At 42.3% G+C, this 19777-nt stretch overlaps 2 protein-coding genes across 3 annotated transcripts in view; one reads left to right on the top strand and one right to left on the bottom strand.

Moving 5' to 3' along the window:
* Positions 1–10835, bottom strand: part of shank3a (SH3 and multiple ankyrin repeat domains 3a) — a 273592-nt gene extending 262757 nt beyond the window's left edge. For both annotated transcript variants that reach the window (XM_072435297.1, XM_072435296.1), the window contains exon 1: positions 10613–10835. The gene's annotated coding sequence lies outside the window, so the exon portion shown is untranslated. The remainder of the gene's footprint in view (positions 1–10612) is intronic.
* Positions 1–19777, top strand: part of rabl2 (RAB, member of RAS oncogene family-like 2) — a 321019-nt gene that overhangs the window by 273438 nt on the left and 27804 nt on the right. The gene's annotated exons all lie outside the window — the stretch shown is intronic.

A 19777-nucleotide genomic window follows, 5' to 3' on the forward strand; every position in this document is an offset into this window, starting at 1 on the left:
ACAGACGCAGTCAGACAGGCGCAGACAAACAGACACAGACAGACGCAGACAGACATGCGCAGACAGACAGATGCAGACAGACAGATGCAGACAGACAGATGCAGACGGACAGGCACAGACAGACGCAGACAGACAGGCGCAGACAGACAGGTGCAGAGACAGACGCAAACAGACAGACGCAGACAGACATACAGAAGCAGACAGACAGACACAGACAGACAGACGCAGACAGACAGACACAGACAGGCGCAGATAGACAGGCGCAGACAGACATGCGCAGACAGACAGACGCAGACAGACATGCGCAGACAGACAGACGCAGACAGACATGCGCAGACAGACAGGCGCAGACAGACAGATGCAGACAGACAGACGCAGACAGACAGATGCAGACAGACAGATGCAGACAGACAGACGCAGACAGACAGGCGCTGACAGACAGATGCAGACAGACAGACGCAGACAGACAGGCGCAGACAGACATGCGCAGACAGACAGATGCAGACAGACATGCGCAGACAGACAGGCACAGACAGACATGCGCAGACAGACAGGCGCAGACAGACAGATGCAGACAGACAGACGCAGACAGACAGATGCAGACAGACAGACGCAGACAGACAGATGCAGACAGACAGATGCAGACAGACAGATGCAGTCAGACAGACGCAGACAGACAGATGCAGACAGACAGACACAGACAAACAGGAGCAGGCAGACAGACACAGACAAACAGGAGCAGGCAGACAGACTGGTGCAGAGCATAGAGTCCTGTCTTTCCAATGAAACGTTCCCTCAGATCCTGTGTGTTTCATGTGCTCTGTCATGTCCAAAGCACAGGAGGATTCTCTGCAGCACTGGAGAGCTCTCTAACCTGCGGCTGAGATAGAACGCCCTAAATTGGTCTGGCGGTCTGCAGGACGCGTTAACGAGATTGGATTATTTCCTTTTGTTCAAATTTTATATGGGTCATGACCAGTCAATGTGCATCTGCAGAGAGATGAATAATTGTGGATGTTTTATATCAAAGAGCCAAAAACAAAACAGGCTTAAAACAACAGATTTTTGTGCAGGACTCTTCCCTGTGCCCTCACTTATCATCACCATTCAGGCAGATTTTCCCTAAAATACTTTCTTGTTTTAGTGCTGTTCTTTGGTAACATTTTTTGGTTTGCTTTTTGTATTTCACTTAAAGAGCACTTTTTGTATTTCACTTAAAGTAAAATGTTACACATGTAGTTCAGGGTAACTAATTCCACTTATAGCTGTTTTATGAAACAAGCACCAACAATTGTTTGTGTTTTTATTTCCTCTTAATGTAGTAGTTGCTACTATGCTACTATGCTATAAGGTACAGTATCACTGAGATTTTTGTTTTGCTCTTTACAATATGATATTTTATAAAGTGTAAAATGTCATTTTATGTCAAAGATATTTTCTCAGAAATGGTATCTGCCTCTAAGTCATTGTATTATCATTATCAAAGGTGGAAATACAATGTGTTTACTTAATTAATTCAGTTGTAAATGTATTTAAAATATGTATCCATACAGTCAATGTTAAATATTAAATTTTGGACATTTAAAAAAAAACAAAAAAACGTCATGTCAAATAGCGCCAGCCGCCACCAGCCGCCACTGACTTTTACTAGCAAATAATATGTAAACTAGCATTAGCCAGCTGCTAACAACCTGAAACAAGCAGCTATAACACTGGAGTGATTCATGTAAGTCCGCTGGTCTCTCCTGACCACACTCATACATTTATGGACAAACGGGATCTTTGGGGACGTTATGGAAGAGTAATGTTTTGTTTTGAGACTTTTGTTGGCCCTGCCCACAATGAGCATGCGGCTTTCATCCACAAGATGGCAGTAGCAACAAGTGTGTGATGTCACTTTGTGCCCATCAAAAGGCTAGAGAGAGTGGGTTTTGTTCTGGTGGAAGTAATGGGGTGGTAAAAAGGGTGATACAATCCTAGATTATAAGGTTTAAATTAACATATAATGGTATTTTTTGGTATTAGTGAAACAGAACTACCTGTGTATGTAAGGATTTTTTTTCCTGAATTATGAAAATTTATTTTCACCCTAAAAACACTGGACTGGTCTATATTTTAAGCAGAATTAAATGTGCCACTACCACCATATGGAGACAACCATTAATCATCCTTCTGTTTACTTGCAGCTCTCTATTAGTTTGTATTTCTTTAGTAGAATTTTACACAACACAACTTGCTGAAACCGGACGCTGGTTCAAATAGGTCACCATGGCGACTAGCATATTAACTCATTGGTGAACACAACCTTTTTACATTCAATCCAAAGACTTTCATTACCACTTGCGTCTGTAGTCTCATGTTGTTTGCGTAGGTAATGTTGCTTTATATGTATTTGTATATGTGTGTATGTACTAAACATGAAGAATACATCCCATACAGGTTCTTTTTATGATGTTCTTTCATGGACGTTATTTTGTTATTTGCAATATTTTTTTATACAACTCCCAAAGCAAATGTGTTTATATCTATAGTCACAGACTGGGTGATATGACTTAAACATTTATCAAGATTGTTTCCCTCATATCAATTGATCACTTTTTTTTTCAACTTATTTTGTCTTATTAAAAACAAATACAAATATCTTTCGAAATGAATTACCTGTACGTAAACAATCATCAGACCTTTATTCCTGAAAAGTCTAAATTCTGCTCCAAATCACACTGAATGGTTGTGGATCTCTGCATTAAAAAACCTTATTATTGACAATTAGAAATTAATCTCAATCTCAATAAAAATTTGCTTTATTGCACAGCCTTGATTTAGCAGATATTTGCTTTCTATTTGACTTAATGATCTAAGGAAATTGAATGAAGTTGTCCAAATGAATGGGTATGTTCCAGTTGTGAGTAAAGCTGTGGACATACGAGTGGCTGAGGGGCCTCATTCATCTATTATTCAGAGTAAAAGCACACTTTGCATCAGGTTTGCAGCCGCTTGAGTTCAAAATCACTGTCACTTTCAGCGTCCATCAGCTCCATCTGCCCCTTATACAAACTCTGGAATACATTAAATGCCACTTTTTAATTAATTAGTTTTTGTCATATAAAGCTCCTGCACATGTGGTTACACTTTTAAAACTGAGGCTGTTAAGGCAGCAGTAGGAGGCAGCACACAGGGCAAGTGACTGAGAGCGCTACAAAGTATGGATTTCGCAGGGAAGTGTCCAAAGATAGATCACAGTAGAATATGCATCTGAAGCAGCAGTTCTCTGACAACAACCCTGCCTCTGTGTGGAGAGGGTTCTGGCTTCTCACCAACTACAAGCCTAGAGCCCCCGCGCTTCAGACGACCGGAAACTGGCCGAGGCTCTTAACACCTTCTACTCCAGGTTCGCTTCCTCAGCACCACCAGCACCCAGGACCTCAAGTGGGAGCCTAGCATCAGCTCCCTCATCAAGAAGGCCCAGCAGAGGATGTACTTCCTGTGGCAGCTGAGGAAAGCCAAGCTGCCAGCGGAGATGATGGTGCAGTTCTACACAGCCATCGTTGAGTCCATCCTCACCTCCTCCATCACCGTGTGGTACTCTGGAGCCACAGCCAGGGACAAACAGAGACTACAGCGTAGTCCTGCTTCGTCTCCAGGACTCTGGGATCACAGCTGACCCTTCTCACCCTGGACAGGGACTATTTGAGCCACTCCCCTCAGGCAGGAGGACACTCCCCTCAGGCAGGAGGCCACTCCCCTCAGGCAGGAGGCCACTCCCCTCAGGCAGGAGGCCACTCCCCTCAGGCAGGAGGCTACGGTCCATTCGGACCAGAACCTTCCACCACAAGACCGGTTTCTTTCCCTCTTCGTTTGGACTCATGAGCACTTAATACCTGTCACTTTAACAATTATTCAATCAATACTATTCATGCACTGTTCACTTTCTGCACTATATCTGACCATCTGTAAATGTTCATGTAAATATCTGTGACAAGAAAAGTTTATTTTTTATTCTTTACATTATTTTACAAGTAAATTCTTAATTTATGCATTCCATATTTGACTCTATAGATGTTGCTATAACTATTATTTTTATTATTCATTGTTTTATGCACCTTAACGCCGAGACAAGTTCCTATGTCTGCGAACTGTGGAATGACATTTGAATGACAATGGCAAACTCCACACCGGCAGTGATGTCTGCAATTAACAAACTTCGTCTGAGTAACAGAGATAGTGGATGTCTGAATTATCATGCGCAGAAGAAAACTAGATCATTTTACCGGATTTAACATGCTCCAGATTGACGAGAGAAATGGATTTCTGTAACAGACTGTAGTGAGTCAAGGCTCGCATTAATTAAGCTTCTGCATTCATTTGTTTTTTCATTTGGGGAATGAAACCATCGTCACATAATGATTCAAATTTAATTATTAATCTATTAAGAAAGAGAAAGCAGTTTGAAGAAAAAAACAATGTATAATTGACTAACTAAAATTAAATAAATATTTTTCGAGTGTTAATTATATTGATATGAGTGAATTAGCCTCCGTCATGTACAACAGCTTTTTTCACAATTTCTTCCAGATCACGTCATTTTAATTGTCAATAGCAGTAAACAATTTATGAACAGGGTTTTATAATAACATGAAATTATATTAGATATTAGAAAGTGAATCAGATTCCCAGATTTGGGATGTAATCTACACAATCCAAACTCTTTTGCACACTCAGACGAGGTAGTTTTTGTGATGGATTGTTTCTTTAACTCCAAAAGCTAAAGTTCAGTTTTTTTGCCATTCATTACTGTTATTTTCCCCTGCCATAATGGCGTCCTTGACACATTTTGTCAAGTGGGTGCAGGAGCTCTATCTAAAGAATAAAAAGTTGTTCTTCTGAAACGGAGCAAAATATTGTCACCTATTTCTCTGCAATTTAGTGCAAGTAAGACTAAATATAATTACACAAAAAGACATCACTATCATACAAACCATACACAGACATTTTAGGGCTCTGGGGCAAAGGCTTATATGGCAGTCTGAGAAAAACATATAACCAATCAAAAGCCATTGATAGCACTCATTGTCAGTCTGCAATTAAAGTATCACGTTACGTTACTGTGCTACTGTGTACTAAAAGTAACACGTTAGAGTACTGTCGTATTACCAATAATTAACATTAATGTATCCGAGCGATGGCGATGACGTCACGTCCGGATGCGATAGCCGCGCAGGAGGCAGAAAACACAACACTGCGAATGAAAAAATGCTACCAGTGGAAATCAAATCATCAGACTTGCATTTTCTCGATCGTGGTAGTGGGCAAAGACATCTGGGGCTTGGGTAAACGTTTTAGAAAGTTTCAGGGAAGTTTTAACACTTAAAATCACTTGAGTGTCAGTGGAATAAGAGAAGCCACAGCCTCACATTAACCTCTCTCTATCGGACTGTGCAGTCAACAACGCCCCTAAAACGGAACTATTTAAACATACTGAGCACTTACAAACATAACAGTGGAAATCATGCGTCATAGAAGTTTGAAACGCACTGAAGAAGCTGCGTCTCTTGTTGTCTTTACTCAGATTATGTCCGAGTCTGACTGCTTTAGACAGAACATGTCCTCACAGTTTTACGGTCACATGTCAAAGCCTGTTGTTGGTTTGCTTACAATAATAACTGCCGTGGCTCTGGTGATAGATAAAGATCATGTGGAGCTCTGTTTGGGTTCAACATTGAAGTCATAAGTGGCCCATTTATCTGCTTTTTCTTCACAGCTTTTTTGGCACAGTTCAAGAGATGTCAGTGACATGTCGGCTATAAAATGTACGATAACATCCGAAACAGACTTCGCTCTCGCCTGCTGCACTCACTTTCTGCTCTGGGGGGCGTGCGCGCTAGCCAAAAATCCCGGAAGAAAACAATGTTGAAAAACAGTAACATAAAATGTCAAATAAACAAGCAAATTAAATGCATTTGACTGAGCTTTATTTATCCTTTATGTCGACAGATTACCACAATATAATGCCATACAAAAAGCACACGTTGGCCTGTCCTCAAGCAATGAAAAACATTCCTAAAACAACATTAGTGGATTGGACGCCCAAGAACATAACACGCTTGTTTTAGCACAAAGTAGAGGTTATATTGAGGAGACGGAGTTTTTCAAAATGTGAAAAGTTTATTTCTCTTGAGAACAAGACTCCCACTCACTAATTGCGCAGTGTGCATGCTCGCAACACGCAGAGCTCTAGGATCGTAGTGAGATGAGACTTTACCAAAACTAACGTGTTACTGATTTGAAAAACTAACTTGGGGAGAACTAGATTACATTAGTGCACAAAACTAACGCGTTAAGTTCCTCGTCACTCTAAAAAAATAAATTTGAGTACTCGAACGTGTTACATCAAACTCTGTTCATGTATATATTAAATAAGGCAAGAACTCAAACTCTTGCAAAATCCCGCCAATGTGTAGTAGTTCCTAAAAACAACCTCTAAAGTGTTTTCTTATATCCATGCATTTAGTAGATTTAGTCTTTTGAACTGGGGAAAGGGTTTTCATGGGTATCGAGCCTTTTCCTCCTTAGACATTTTAGCATCATGACAACAAAAATCCCTTTGATTAATCCAATACATTTACATAACATCCTTCTTTATCCCACCCATACAAAAGACACCAGACCGTGTGACCGAGGTACAAGAATCAATCTATTTACCCAGCGCACAAAAGCAGGCAGTGTTGAGAGTCTCCAGAAGTGTGGAAAAACTGTGAAGTATAAAGCAAAGTGCACTTCCACGGCTCTTATCTCATTGTGCATTGTTCTAAGCCTTCCAGGAAAAGCAGAAACAGCCTCAGCAGCACAGGTACCCAAGCCTAATCCGAGGTGACGGGAAAGGGCTTAAATCTCCAAGTGTGCGGGACAGAGCAGATGGGGAAGGAGGGAGGAAGAGAGAGAAAAGGAAGAGGGGATGGAGAAAAAAAAGACAGTAATGAGAGAGAGAGAGAGAGAGGCAAGACAGAAAAGAAAAGCTGATGATGGGACTGCTATTGTTGTATGTACTGTATATCCACTCAGACTTCAGGGAGGAGCTCAGGGTGGACCTGCTGCTCCTGCACATGTTGAAATGCTTATGGGGCTTGGGATGAGAATCATTATTTTCAGTGCAAACGCTACAGGTTTCATGGTGAAAGTCGCGTGTTTTAGTTGCAGTTGAGCCATAGTAAGTGACATACAGAACTTAAAGGGATTTCAAATTTGTGTCCCCAGATAACACAAAATGGAGTGGCTGCAGTGAAGGAAGGTCTAACAAGTGCACAGGAATATGCACTGGTCAAATCAAGACTCCAGATCTCTATGAGGCAGTATTATTGTACAGTATTATCCTGCACATTCTTCATACTCACACATGTGCTGTTTTTAGTCAATTACAAAACAACAATCAACATGTCAAAGTTGAAAGCTTATGAGATTCAAACAAATGAAATATGAACTGAACAATATATATATATATATATATATATATATATATATATATATATATATATATATATATATATATATATATAATAATGAATTCAGGTCTACATTGTTTAAAAGGTGCATTGCAGAACCTTTCTGGTGGAGGGTCTGCCACCTTGTTATTGCTTTGCTTAAAATAGTCTGTAGTATGGCATTAAATGTATCCACGGTACTGTTTATCTCCATGGAGACAAGAATGTGTTGCTACTACGCCAAATTACAGGTCAGGTCTGGGGAGAGGCGACCTCAGCTCATGGTGAGAAGGTTATTTAAAAGGGAAATATGAATAAAAACACCTGTGATAAAATACAGGCCGGAAATGTATCCCGAGAATACTCCAGGTACAGAAAATCATCTCCACGCAAGACAGTAGGAGAATCCCTGCAGTTATAGAAGTATATAGAAGTATATAGAAGTACATAGAAGTTGAAAAATACAGAATAGTGACAGAATTCTAACTATCCCTCTGAACTGAACTGTAGATAATAAAGCCTTTGTGAGTGAACGCTGAGGTGCACCTGCTGCCATGTGCCGGGGCGCCTGACCCCCGCCTCACCTCGCTCTGCTCCATATGGAAAGCCAGGCAGAGGGGGAGAAGGGAGAGAGAAGGAGGAGAGAAGGGGGAGAGAAGGGGGAGAGAAGGGGGAGAGAAGGGGGAGAGAAGGGGGAGAGAAGGGGGAGAGAAGGGGGAGAGAAGGATGAGAGAAGGAGGAGAGAAAGGGTGGACAGGGAAGTGGACGAAGAAGGCGGGAGCGGACGAAGAAGGCGGGAGGGGACGAGTAAACAAACAATACAAACAATGACATGTCTCACACTTTGTAAAGAATTGAGGAAGTGTGTATTATGGATCCCAGGCATTGAAGAGGTGGAAAGTATATATAATAATAGTATATAATAATAGTAAATAATAATAGTATATAATAATGGATCGTATTCTAGTCATTTGTTAGGTTTGGTGATATGAAAAGAATTGAGTCAAAACCCTGATCCGCAAATCTTAATTTCCTAAAACATGACGATAACGAATTTGCTGGAATAAAAAGAGAAAGAAAAAAACACAATGTCCACAATAGCATCACCTTGCTCAAAATCAGAGTTATTATCATATCAGTGAGGATTTGACCAGTTATAAGAATCTATTCCAATCATCAGACTATATAGAGCTAGTGCTGCAGTGTCATTTGAAATGTAGTGGAGATGTAATGAAGGATTCCCTTTTGACTTTCACAGTTTTAGTCTGGTGAATATTGTTAGAAAAAGGTGTGAATTGGAATATGATGAAAGCAAACAAAACAAACTATGCACATGCAGTTGGCCTCACATCCACAAGGGCGGCGCCAAAGGAGTGTGTTTGGGCGCCTTCTGGTTAGTATTTCACATTTTCTAACTTAAAATAAGGTTGGAAAACACTTTACATGGGAATAAATAATGAAATCAATAAATAAGCAAGTGAAGCCCTCTGGCAACGTGACATCTCTGCAGTCAGAGTGAAGTTTTATGGACTAGACTGCAGTTTTTACTCCCACATTTTGACCTGCGACGCCACTAGTTCTGAGGCTCAGCGAAAACGAGCTCATAAACAGGATTAATGAAACAAGAGCGACTGAGGTAAAAATTCAACTCCTATTATGTTTTTGTTGAGGAGACATTGTTATAATACTGTTAAAGGTTGTGAAAAGTTAATTTTGCATAATTAAGAGGTAATTGTATGTGTTTTCTTCTTCTTCACTTGGCAGCGGCTGACCAATAGAACACCTTCTTTCACTTTTTCTTTCCATTTTAAATTTGTATTGTGCCATTGCAAATATAACACAATAAATACAGCAGTAGCAGCAGCAACAACAACAACAACAACAACAACATAAGCATCATCATCATCATCATCAACAACAGCAGCAGCAACAACATCAGCAGCATCTTCTTTCCTGACCCCTTGTGGTTGGAGTTAGTATAGTTGGTTTTGTCTGGAAATATGCTTTAATATTTGAATAATTCTTACTTTCTTGGCAAAATTAGTAGAATACATTTGAAATAGCTGATTTCTAAAAATGTGAGCAAACTCAAATAAATGCAGGGATTAAAGGCGGTATGGGCGATTTTTCGGCGATTTGAGAACGCAGGTGGAAGTGCGCATGCCACTCCCCCGTGCGGACTGATACAACACACACGTGCGTTTGTTTATAAGCGCAACGGAGCACATCACATCTCTCGTCTCCCGTAGATTTCTGTCCACTTCTGCGTCAGCTCGTACTGTCTTTCTCCGTCTTCATTTTGTCCCGTACACTGAGGGAACTATATTATGATAGATCCATGCGCTTAGGCACGCGGAAACGTGGGGACGAGCCTGAGCCTGCAGGTGAGTGATAGGTGCGTTTTATGATTGATACGTGGCAGGACAAATGATTTATCCACGCCACGAGGAAATATGATAAAAAATTTGCTGAAAGAAATCGTCCATTCCACCTTTAAGTTTGTTTTCATTTTGAAAAAAAATTGTATAACGGTCACTGTGTTTAAAAGTTCAAATTATGGTCAATATATGCACACATTAAGACTCTCATTGCGAGAGGACACGTAAGGTTAATGCTCATTGAATATTTAAGAGTTTCAGTGATGAATGCATTAATTATAAAGTCTGTCTGCATGATTTATTTCAGTTATAAAAGCCTCATAGAACATGAAACATGGACAAAGTCAGTATTAGTATTGGGAATAAACCAGAGCAAATTGACAAACGCTGACACTTTAAAATAAGCTTCCTTTGTAGTAAAAAGCATTTATAAGCACTTGTTATTTTTTTGTAGCACTTATAAGGCATCTACAGGCATTTATCAATCAGTTATTTAAAATAGTTATCATTTTGTACGTGATTTATGAGCAGACACATGTTATAAGCCATGCTAGTGGGTTTTAGAATGACAAGTAATTAGGAATCTTCCCACAGCAATTTACAACAAAATATGTTGTCTTTTAAATGGGAAAAAGTCCTCAAAATGTTGCGTATAACAGGCAGCTGAAATCCCTTAATAAATAGCGTACGGTTATTTTTAACTGTTACCAACAATTCCATTCCAAATCCTAGTAAATAAACATGCACTTTGTCCCCTACCTGAAAACGAGGGGCTCCTACAAGTCCAAGCTTATGTGTCCCATCAACAGGAAGTAGTAATAGCAGTAGTACTCCAAAATGACAAGCACTTGCACTGCTCTTGCAAGAATTCTTGTTGCTTTCTCTCTGGCGTCTGGAGAAGCGTGTTCCACGTGCTCTGGGGCTGTCGACCTTCCTCCTGCCTGCCTCCTGTCTGCCTCCTGCCAGCCTCCTGCCTGCCTCCGAGTGCGTGTTTGTGGGAGAGACGAGGAGGGAGGCGAGGGGGGCGCAGTGCAGTGGTGCTGGTGGTGGAGACGGTAAGAGGATCCTACAGCGGCTGGAAACAATACCTGTCCATTGAACTGCTGTGGCGGGACAGAGCAGACGGGCAGGGGAGGGGGCAGGGGTGCGTTCAATGCCCCCTCTGTTTGTGAGGAGAGGAAGGAGAGGAAGGAAGGACAGTCTGTTAACAAGTGCACACTAGTAATTATTAATAGTGTCCGCTGTCGGGAGGAGCAGGATCAGTGGGAGCTGTGTTTGTAGTTCAGCACCAGACAAGACACATGCAGATATGAAATCAAATATGCATTATGGGTAATCTAATCAGGCTGTCAAAAGTATAGAAAACCAGACAATAATCGATCATTGTTTGAACAAGCATAGATACTTAAAACAAAAGTGATAAATACAAAAATAAATCACTATAAGAGAACAACATTTTTTTGTTTTTTTCGTCTTTTTTTAATTTTAGAATTGGTCTAGGGCTTTATCTGTACTGGTATATGACCCCAAAGTAACACAAAAAATGACAGTATTTTGTGTGAAATATATATATATTTGTATTATGTCTTTGTGGTATCTAAATCAGTATCAAGTATCGAGCCTTTTCGATATTGAATTTGACAGTTTTTTTTTATCCTGACCCACAAAAACAACAAAACAAAAACAGACCTGAATGTTTACTAGCCTGAATAAAACATGAACAAAGACATATTACATAATGAACAAAGTGTTTTTTTAAGAATTCATGGGTAGTATTTGAATAATACAAGCAGTTACTAAGCTTGAATGATGCTTAATAAACCAATTGTTCATTCTGAATGGAGTTAATATAAAGTGGTACTAACGTATCTATCTTGTGTTGTAAGTGTTTTTAATGCTTAAAAATATACGTTGAAAAACATGCATTCTTACAATCAGTGTGCTTGCCTCTCCACAGAGCTGACCTGTAACTTGGTCTGGTAGCGGCTTGGCTTAGTTAAAATTTTGTTTTAATATGGGAAACACTGAAGGCAAAGCAGCATCTCTATGGAGACAAGCATTGATGGGCCCAGAAAAGTGACATAGTGCATCTTAATTATATATGAGTATCATTTATGTAATAGACATGTCGTTTCTGTGGTTAAAGAGGTGGAATTCCTTCACTAAATATGCATAAATTAAAGGTTGGGCAGGTTTTTTAGTCTCAATCGGCTCACATCTATATGAAGTGTCCTGTAGTGACTCATTTCAAAACGTTTAGACAATGGCATGTAAAAGGAGTAAATCATATTAGTTTTAGTTGTCAACTCAAATTCATGATGCGCATGAATTTGATTGATTTGTGACTAAAAGGGGGCGTGGCACAGTCTCTCAGAACTATGTATTACCTTTAAAGCAAACGAAAAAAATAAAAACATTAGGAATTACAAAAAAATAGCAGAATAGGCCCAAGATTCAGTCCCAAATATCCAAGCCTCAATAATCCTTTAACCTTTATATTAAAAAAATACTGGTCGTCATCTATAGATTTGCACCGATATCCAGGGGTTTCAGAATGATGATTATAGTTTTGTTATACAGTGCAATGAAAAGACAGTGACAAAATCCATACTCATTTCTTTTTTCTTTTTTTTTCTTTTTTTTTCTTATTTTTTTATTGAAAGAATAAACACAGACCAAAGTTTTTCTTTTTTCTTTAACAACTTTGCAGTATATTTTCTTTTTTTTTTAGTGCGTAGTCATTTCAAATCATATAGTGTTGGGGGAAAGATCAGAATCAGGACTAAATGAGTAGTCCATCCTAAAAGGCAAACTCTTTATTGTAGTAAAGTTAAAGTGACTGTAAACTTTGGGAATGATGAGCAGTAGTATTTTTTCTTTCATTCAAATATTATTCAAATAATATTTCATATTATGAAAGCAAATATGAAATGTAGTAGTCCGAGTTGGATGTTAGAGATACATATTTTCCGGACTATAAGTCGCACCAGCCAAAAAATGCATAATAGAGAAGAAAAAAACATATATAAGTTGCACTGGAGTATGAAATGCAAGTGTGAAAATAACAAATAATATCACGTCGCTCCGGAGTAAAAGTATAAGAATGTAAGTATAAATATAAGTATAAGTCGCACCCCGGCCAAAACTATGAAAAAAGGTGCGACTCATAGTCCGGAAAATAGGGCAGATGTGTCCTCCCTCTGACTCTGTCTGACCTCACACACACCTCCTGTGTTTGGGCACTACTTGGATAGCACTACACTGTGGGTGAAGAACAGGTCAAAAGCAGTGATTTTTCTACAGTACATCCAATTTAAAAATGCAAGAAGTAGCGGAAACATTATCAGTTGCACCAGTGGGTTGACAATAATTGATTCAGGATAATACCAGTATTGAAACTACATTCATTTGGACAAGTTTCTGTTCAATTTAATTTATTTTTGTAACACCTGAAATCCCAGCAGTTGCCTCGAAGGGCGACAGTGAGGAAATTAGCAAATTAATTTGCAGATAAACTGGTGAGCCTGGATGGAAAACGTAGGAAACACCTCCAAAGATGTAGTTACCACGCCTCCACTCCTCTAATCACCTCTAATTACCCCGATAGAGAACCTGAGCTAGGAAAAAAGGGCTGTGACCACCTGCGGAGAGTGAGAAGGGAATTTATAATAATTTCTTTCATGAGAGATGAATAAATAATGCTTTAAACTGGTTATGGTTGCATACGTTGAATCTGCTGTGTTAACATGCATGTGTTATTATACTTAATGTGTACTTTCATATTTTGTGTTGATTAAAGTGAAATCAAATAGTCAAGTTCTAAAGTGTAGTATTGAAAACTAGGAGCTAGATTATTTGGTTCATTTCTTTAAGCAACATGTCAGTACAAAGAACGTGTGTACATAAAAGAAGAGTAAAGTACTGATAAGGAGGAGATAGCAGTTCAAGGCACATAGTCCCCCCCTCACCCCCCAGTTCTGTTTGGAATAGTTATATAACAGATGTGCTTTGAAAGGTTTATCCGTGTGGATAATCTATGTCTTTTCGCAGAGGTAACCAACACCATCTTAAATAATTGACAAATCCTTCTTGTGTTTGCCCAGCTATTGTTTATCTTCACCTGTGCTTGGTCTCCATTCCCCTTGGACCGCATCCACAGACTATAAACTTACCTAAATGCAGGCTTTATATTGTTGTCCTTGCTGCACTTGTCTTTCACATCACTTGAACCCAGAGTATTTAGTAGTCTGCTCTCAGTTCACACACGCTTCCTATTGAACTTGACTTAAATTGAGCCACAACCGACAAATGAACGTATTCATGGAGAGATGGAACAATGCTGGGCAGATCGGACGGGGTCACCTTGTATGGCTCGTTTCAGCCCATCAGCGTCCAGTGTGTTTGGTAGAGACGTAGAGAAAGAAGAGACGGGTAATGTATATGTCTGAATGTCAGGGTTAAACGTCTATATGGAAGTCATTAATATAAAAGGTACAAAGCAAGTATGAAGTGATATTGGCCTAACAAGAAGAAACTGCAGACTGTGGCAGTCGGTTTGGTGTTCGCCCACCAAAGGGAGGGTAAACTTTAGACTTTACTGTCCCCCAGGGGACATTATTTACTACAATTACGTAACTCTTGACAAATGCAAAAACAGCAATAGACACTTACAATTAAGGGAAATAAGTGGGGCCTGTTTCAGAAATGTGATGGCCGAAAGGATCAGGACCCTCCTGCACCTGAGCCCTGAGGGCAGAGGGGTGAGGTGTAGCTCCATCCTGAGGGCAGAGGGGTGAGGTGTAGCTCCATCCTGAGGGCAGAGGGGTGAGGTGTAGCTCCATCCTGAGGGCAGAGGGGTGAGGTGTAGCTCCATCCTGAGGGCAGAGGGGTGAGGTGTAGCTCCATCCTGAGGGCAGAGGGGTGAGGTGTAGCTCCATCCTGAGGGCAGAGGGGTGAGGTGTAGCTCCATCCTGAGGGCAGAGGGGTGAGGTGTAGCTCCATCCTGAGGGCAGAGGGGTGAGGTGTAGCTCCATCCTGAGGGCAGAGGGGTGAGGTGTAGCTCCATCCTGAGGGCAGAGGGGTGAGGTGTAGCTCCATCCTGAGGGCAGAGGGGTGAGGTGTAGCTCCATCCTGAGGTCAGAGGGGTGAGGTGTAGCTCCATCCTGAGGGCAGAGGGGTGAGGTGTAGCTCCATCCTGAGGGCAGAGGGGTGAGGTGTAGCTCCATCCTGAGGGCAGAGGGGTGAGGTGTAGCTCCATCCTGAGGGCAGAGGGGTGAGGTGTAGCTCCATCCTGAGGGCAGAGGGGTGAGGTGTAGCTCCATCCTGAGGGCAGAGGGGTGAGGTGTAGCTCCATCCTGAGGGCAGAGGGGTGAGGTGTAGCTCCATCCTGAGGGCAGAGGGGTGAGGTGTAGCTCCATCCTGAGGGCAGAGGGGTGAGGTGTAGCTCCATCCTGAGGGCAGAGGGGTGAGGTGTAGCTCCATCCTGAGGGCAGAGGGGTGAGGTGTAGCTCCATCCTGAGGTCAGAGGGGTGAGGTGTAGCTCCATCCTGAGGGCAGAGGGGTGAGGTGTAGCTCCATCCTGAGGGCAGAGGGGTGAGGTGTAGCTCCATCCTGAGGGCAGAGGGGTGAGGTGTATCTCCATCCTGAGGGCAGAGGGGTGAGGTGTAGCTCCATCCTGAGGGCAGAGGGGTGAGGTGTAGCTCCATCCTGAGGGCAGAGGGGTGAGGTGTAGCTCCATCCTGAGGGCAGAGGGGTGAGGTGTAGCTCCATCCTGAGGGCAGAGGGGTGAGGTGTAGCTCCATCCTGAGGGCAGAGGGGTGAGGTGTAGCTCCATCCTGAGGGCAGAGGGGTGAGGTGTAGCTCCATCCTGAGGGCAGAGGGGTGAGGTGTAGCTCCATCCTGAGGGCAGAGGGGTGAGGTGTAGCTCCATCCTGAGGGCAGAGGGGTGAGGTGTAGCTCCATCCTGAGGGCAGAGGGGTGAGGTGTATCTCCATCCTGAGGGCAGAGGGGTGAGGTGTAGCTCCATCCTGAGGGCAGAGGGGTGAGGTGTAGCTCCATCCTGAGGGCAGAGAGGTGAGGTGTAGCTCCATCCTGAGGGCAGAGGGGTGAGGTGTATCTCCATCCTGAGGGCAGAGGGGTGAGGTGTAGCTCCATCCTGAGGGCAGAGGGGTGAGGTGTAGCTCCATCCTGAGGGCAGAGGGGTGAGGTGTAGCTCCATCCTGAGGGCAGAGGGGTGAGGTGTAGCTCAGTCCTCAGAGCAGAGGGGTGAGGTGTAGCTCAGTCATGAGAGCAGAGGGGTGAAGTGTAGCTCAGTCCTCAGAGCAGAGTGGTGAGGTGTAGCTCCATCCTCAGAGCAGAGGGGTGAGGTGTAGCTCAGTCCTCAGAGCAGAGGGGTGAGGTGTAGCTCAGTCCTCAGAGCAGAGGGGTGAGGTGTAGCTCAGTCCTCAGAGCAGAGGGGTGAGGTGTAGCTCCATCCTCAGAGCAGAGGGGTGAGGTGTAGCTCAGTCCTCAGAGCAGAGGGGTGAGGTGTAGCTCCATCCTCAGAGCAGAGGGGTGAGGTGTAGCTCCATCCTCAGAGCAGAGGGGTGAGATGTAGCTCAGTCCTCAGAGCAGAGGGGTGAGGTGTAGCTCAGTCCTCAGAGCAGAGGAGTGAGATGTAGCTCAGTCCTCAGAGCAGAGGAGTGAGATGTAGCTCAGTCCTCAGAGCAGAGGGGTGAGGTGTAGCTCAGTCCTCAGAGCAGAGGGGTGAGGTGTAGCTTGATAAAGTAGGTGGAACAATACAACATAATAAGATGAATAATGGATTGATATAACAGTAGTAAAAGAGGAGGAGCATAGAAGTTATAACTGAAACGTTCGCTGCCCTTATTTGGCAGGACCAATCAGAGCTCAGGAGACTATAAATGCAGCTGCTCAAACCATTTCCCTCAGATTGAAAATACATTTTGGACGAAATGGCTTCATTTCTAAAACTTTTGAAACCTTTTCTACCATGGACCATTCCAGGACACATGAGGGATTACTTCAATGTATTGGCTTTAACTGTATTACTCCACAATGACTACATTACATGACCTCATCCAGTGCATTTGACACATACATTGCTCAAACTCTAAATTTGAATGCAAGTTTCCTGGTGTTTTACACAGTAAAAACAATTACCATTTATGAATTGTGAACAGTACAACTATCCTTTTTTCAGAAGTCCTCATTGCGATGCTGTGTAGTGTGTGTACTGAAAAGCATTCTGATGAGCACAATAAAGTCTACCTGAAATTAAAAAAATGTTTGGCTTTGATGAGAAGTCTGCCTGGCATTACTCTGACAACAAACGCTGCAATAATCCAAACCCCAATGGAATCTGACAGTCTCTGCGTGCGGTCGTGACAGCAATAGATCATCCTTGTTTGAAACGTCGTAGCATTAGCATATTCAAACAGACGTGGTTTTGTGCACTTAAAATGACGCCATGTTTGGAAGGTCACATCCTAACCTCCCTGATAACGAGTAAATGAAACAGACTAATCCAATTTAAGGCTCCAGCTGCAGCAAAGAGAAATCCTCATTGCACGTTTCTTTGACAAATCTGAATAATTTACCTTTCCCCAATTACGTAATACTTCCTTCATGTAAAATTCTCTGCAAAGGGCTCGTTACAGACTCATGCGCTTCACAAAAATGGTTCCAGTAAATGAAAGCCGGCTCGAACATCGACGGACTGACAATGTGGATAGACGGCGAATGGCTTTTATCGAGCGTGACACTGAGAGATGGGGAAAGAGTTGGTGGGCAGCGGACTGGTAATTGATTCAAGGGATCTCAATGTGAACTCGGTGTTACGGGCTGTGGGATCTGATACGCTGCATGATAGCCTAAGTATCAGGCTAACAGACAGGTAAAAGGAGGAGGAGGAGAAGGGCGGGGGGCTCAGAGTAGGGCTGGGGCGACACTGAGATTGGGTGAGGAGAAGGGTTTATTGAATGAATAATCTCTGGTGATTAGATCCAGAATGGAGATACTTGGTAAATGGGCCTAGATTCAGAGGATGGTGGTGAAGAGGAGGAGATAGAGAGGCTGAGGTGACTGATGGTTTTGCTGTTGGTGTGAGACGGGATAATATGTAGCTTGAAAGGCAAGATGATGTGATAAAGATAAGAAATAATGGTTTTAGATGGCAGGGTCACACTTTATTTGACCCATTTCACCACAAGCAGATTCTCCAACGTGGCTAACAGGGCCGTCCCTAACAACCAGAGCCCTAGGATCAAGGGCCCTACGATCAAGGGCCCTCTGATTAAGACTAAAATGACACCTAAACTGAGCTGAGTTCACACGCAGCTCTTCAGACAATTTGTAAAAATGTGGAGATGCGCTGGACATGGAACTGTGAGGCTGTTGAAAAGGTGACGAACTTTGGAGGATGCATAAGATAATGTCTGCATTTCATTCAATCCATACACTAAATAATGTAAATAGGGTGCGCATAAAGACAAGGTGATTCCTACTATTACCAAACCCATATATATATAAAATGCACCTTAACCTTAATTAAATTGTACTCACGGTTGTTCAGATTAGATTATGACAGGTTTTTACAGTGTCATGTTTGCGTTTCATGTTATTACAGGTTTGTCATGGACTGTGTTTTGTCTCTAGCTTATAGTTTAGTACATGTATTGCACAGTATAAATACATAAATAACCATTACCTTTTATTTCCCAGTCACCAGTCGTTACACCAAAAGAACACATCTTTAACAAAAGCTAAATGCCATTCTTTATAACACAAAGATCACATGAATCACAAGAAACAGGCCCGTAAGTGATCTGTACATGCATGACTAAACTACAACCGCACAGAACCGCCGTAAAAGCCCAATCCTAGAAGCCACTTGCTAATTGCTCAGCGCATTAATTCAGGCAAATTGTAATTAGGCACTTTGCTCTTCATTTATGCCTTACTTCCTCAAACGAGATGTAATTATACCAACGCACTGTAATGGGTATAAGAAGGATGACTAATCCTATGGGCGGACGATGAAAGCCCCATTAAAACATGACAAAAGCCTGTGAGGAATAATCGAACAGGACGGTGGGAGTGATTGACAGTGACAAAATGACTTATGCGTATTATCTTTTCGTACCTTCAGCGAACGCCGGCGCAGAGGAAGCCACGTCTGTCATCGACGGCTGATCCAGATAAACTGCCAAATGGGAAAATAGTGATTACGTTGGCTCATTTATTTTTGCATTTCCAAGTCTGCAGCGTCATTAGGGGAGAAGTTGACGTGTGGTGCGCTCTGAGGTGGCTAATGAAGAAGGGCCAGGCGTGGTTTGTTTACGGCCTCATCTGTGCGTTGTATACAGCTGCGGTTTGTCAGCGTTTGACTCAAGTTTGATCCTATTCCACACCAGCTGCGTCACGAGGAGCGCCGCTATTTCCTGTTCATTTATCTACATTTGAGAGTGAGACATCTTCAAACCGCGTCAGGCTTCAAATTACGCTGGTTGTGATGTTGGTGTGAAAAAGTAATGATGCAAGAGCGTTTGCTTTCTGCACATCTGTCGAGAAAATGTTTTTATCAAAGCATAATGGATGATGAAGAATGAAGATGAAGCATTGTCCGGTCGTGTACCAACCCCTCGCCTCCGAGTTTGTCTAACCCGAAAAAAAAAAAAAAAAAACCTGAACAACTCAGAGTCAGGACATGTTTTGTCCTGACTCTGGCACCAGCAGGAGGCCGGTCCCTGAGGTCCTCAGAGTCCGATATGGTTCATTTGGCACTAACATATCCAAGATGTACTTTGGTGCTAGGCCATGGAGAGACTTGTACACAAGCAGAGCTGCTTTAAAGTCTATTCTCTGAGCCACAGGGAGCCAGTGCAGAGACCTGAGAACAGGACTAATGTGATCATACTTCCTGGT

The sequence above is a fragment of the Eucyclogobius newberryi genome, unplaced genomic scaffold (assembly GCF_026437365.1).
Source record: "Eucyclogobius newberryi isolate DKJ021-1_F unplaced genomic scaffold, fEucNew1.0.hap1 SCAF_7, whole genome shotgun sequence".
NCBI classification, from domain to species: Eukaryota; Metazoa; Chordata; class Actinopteri; order Gobiiformes; family Gobiidae; genus Eucyclogobius; species Eucyclogobius newberryi.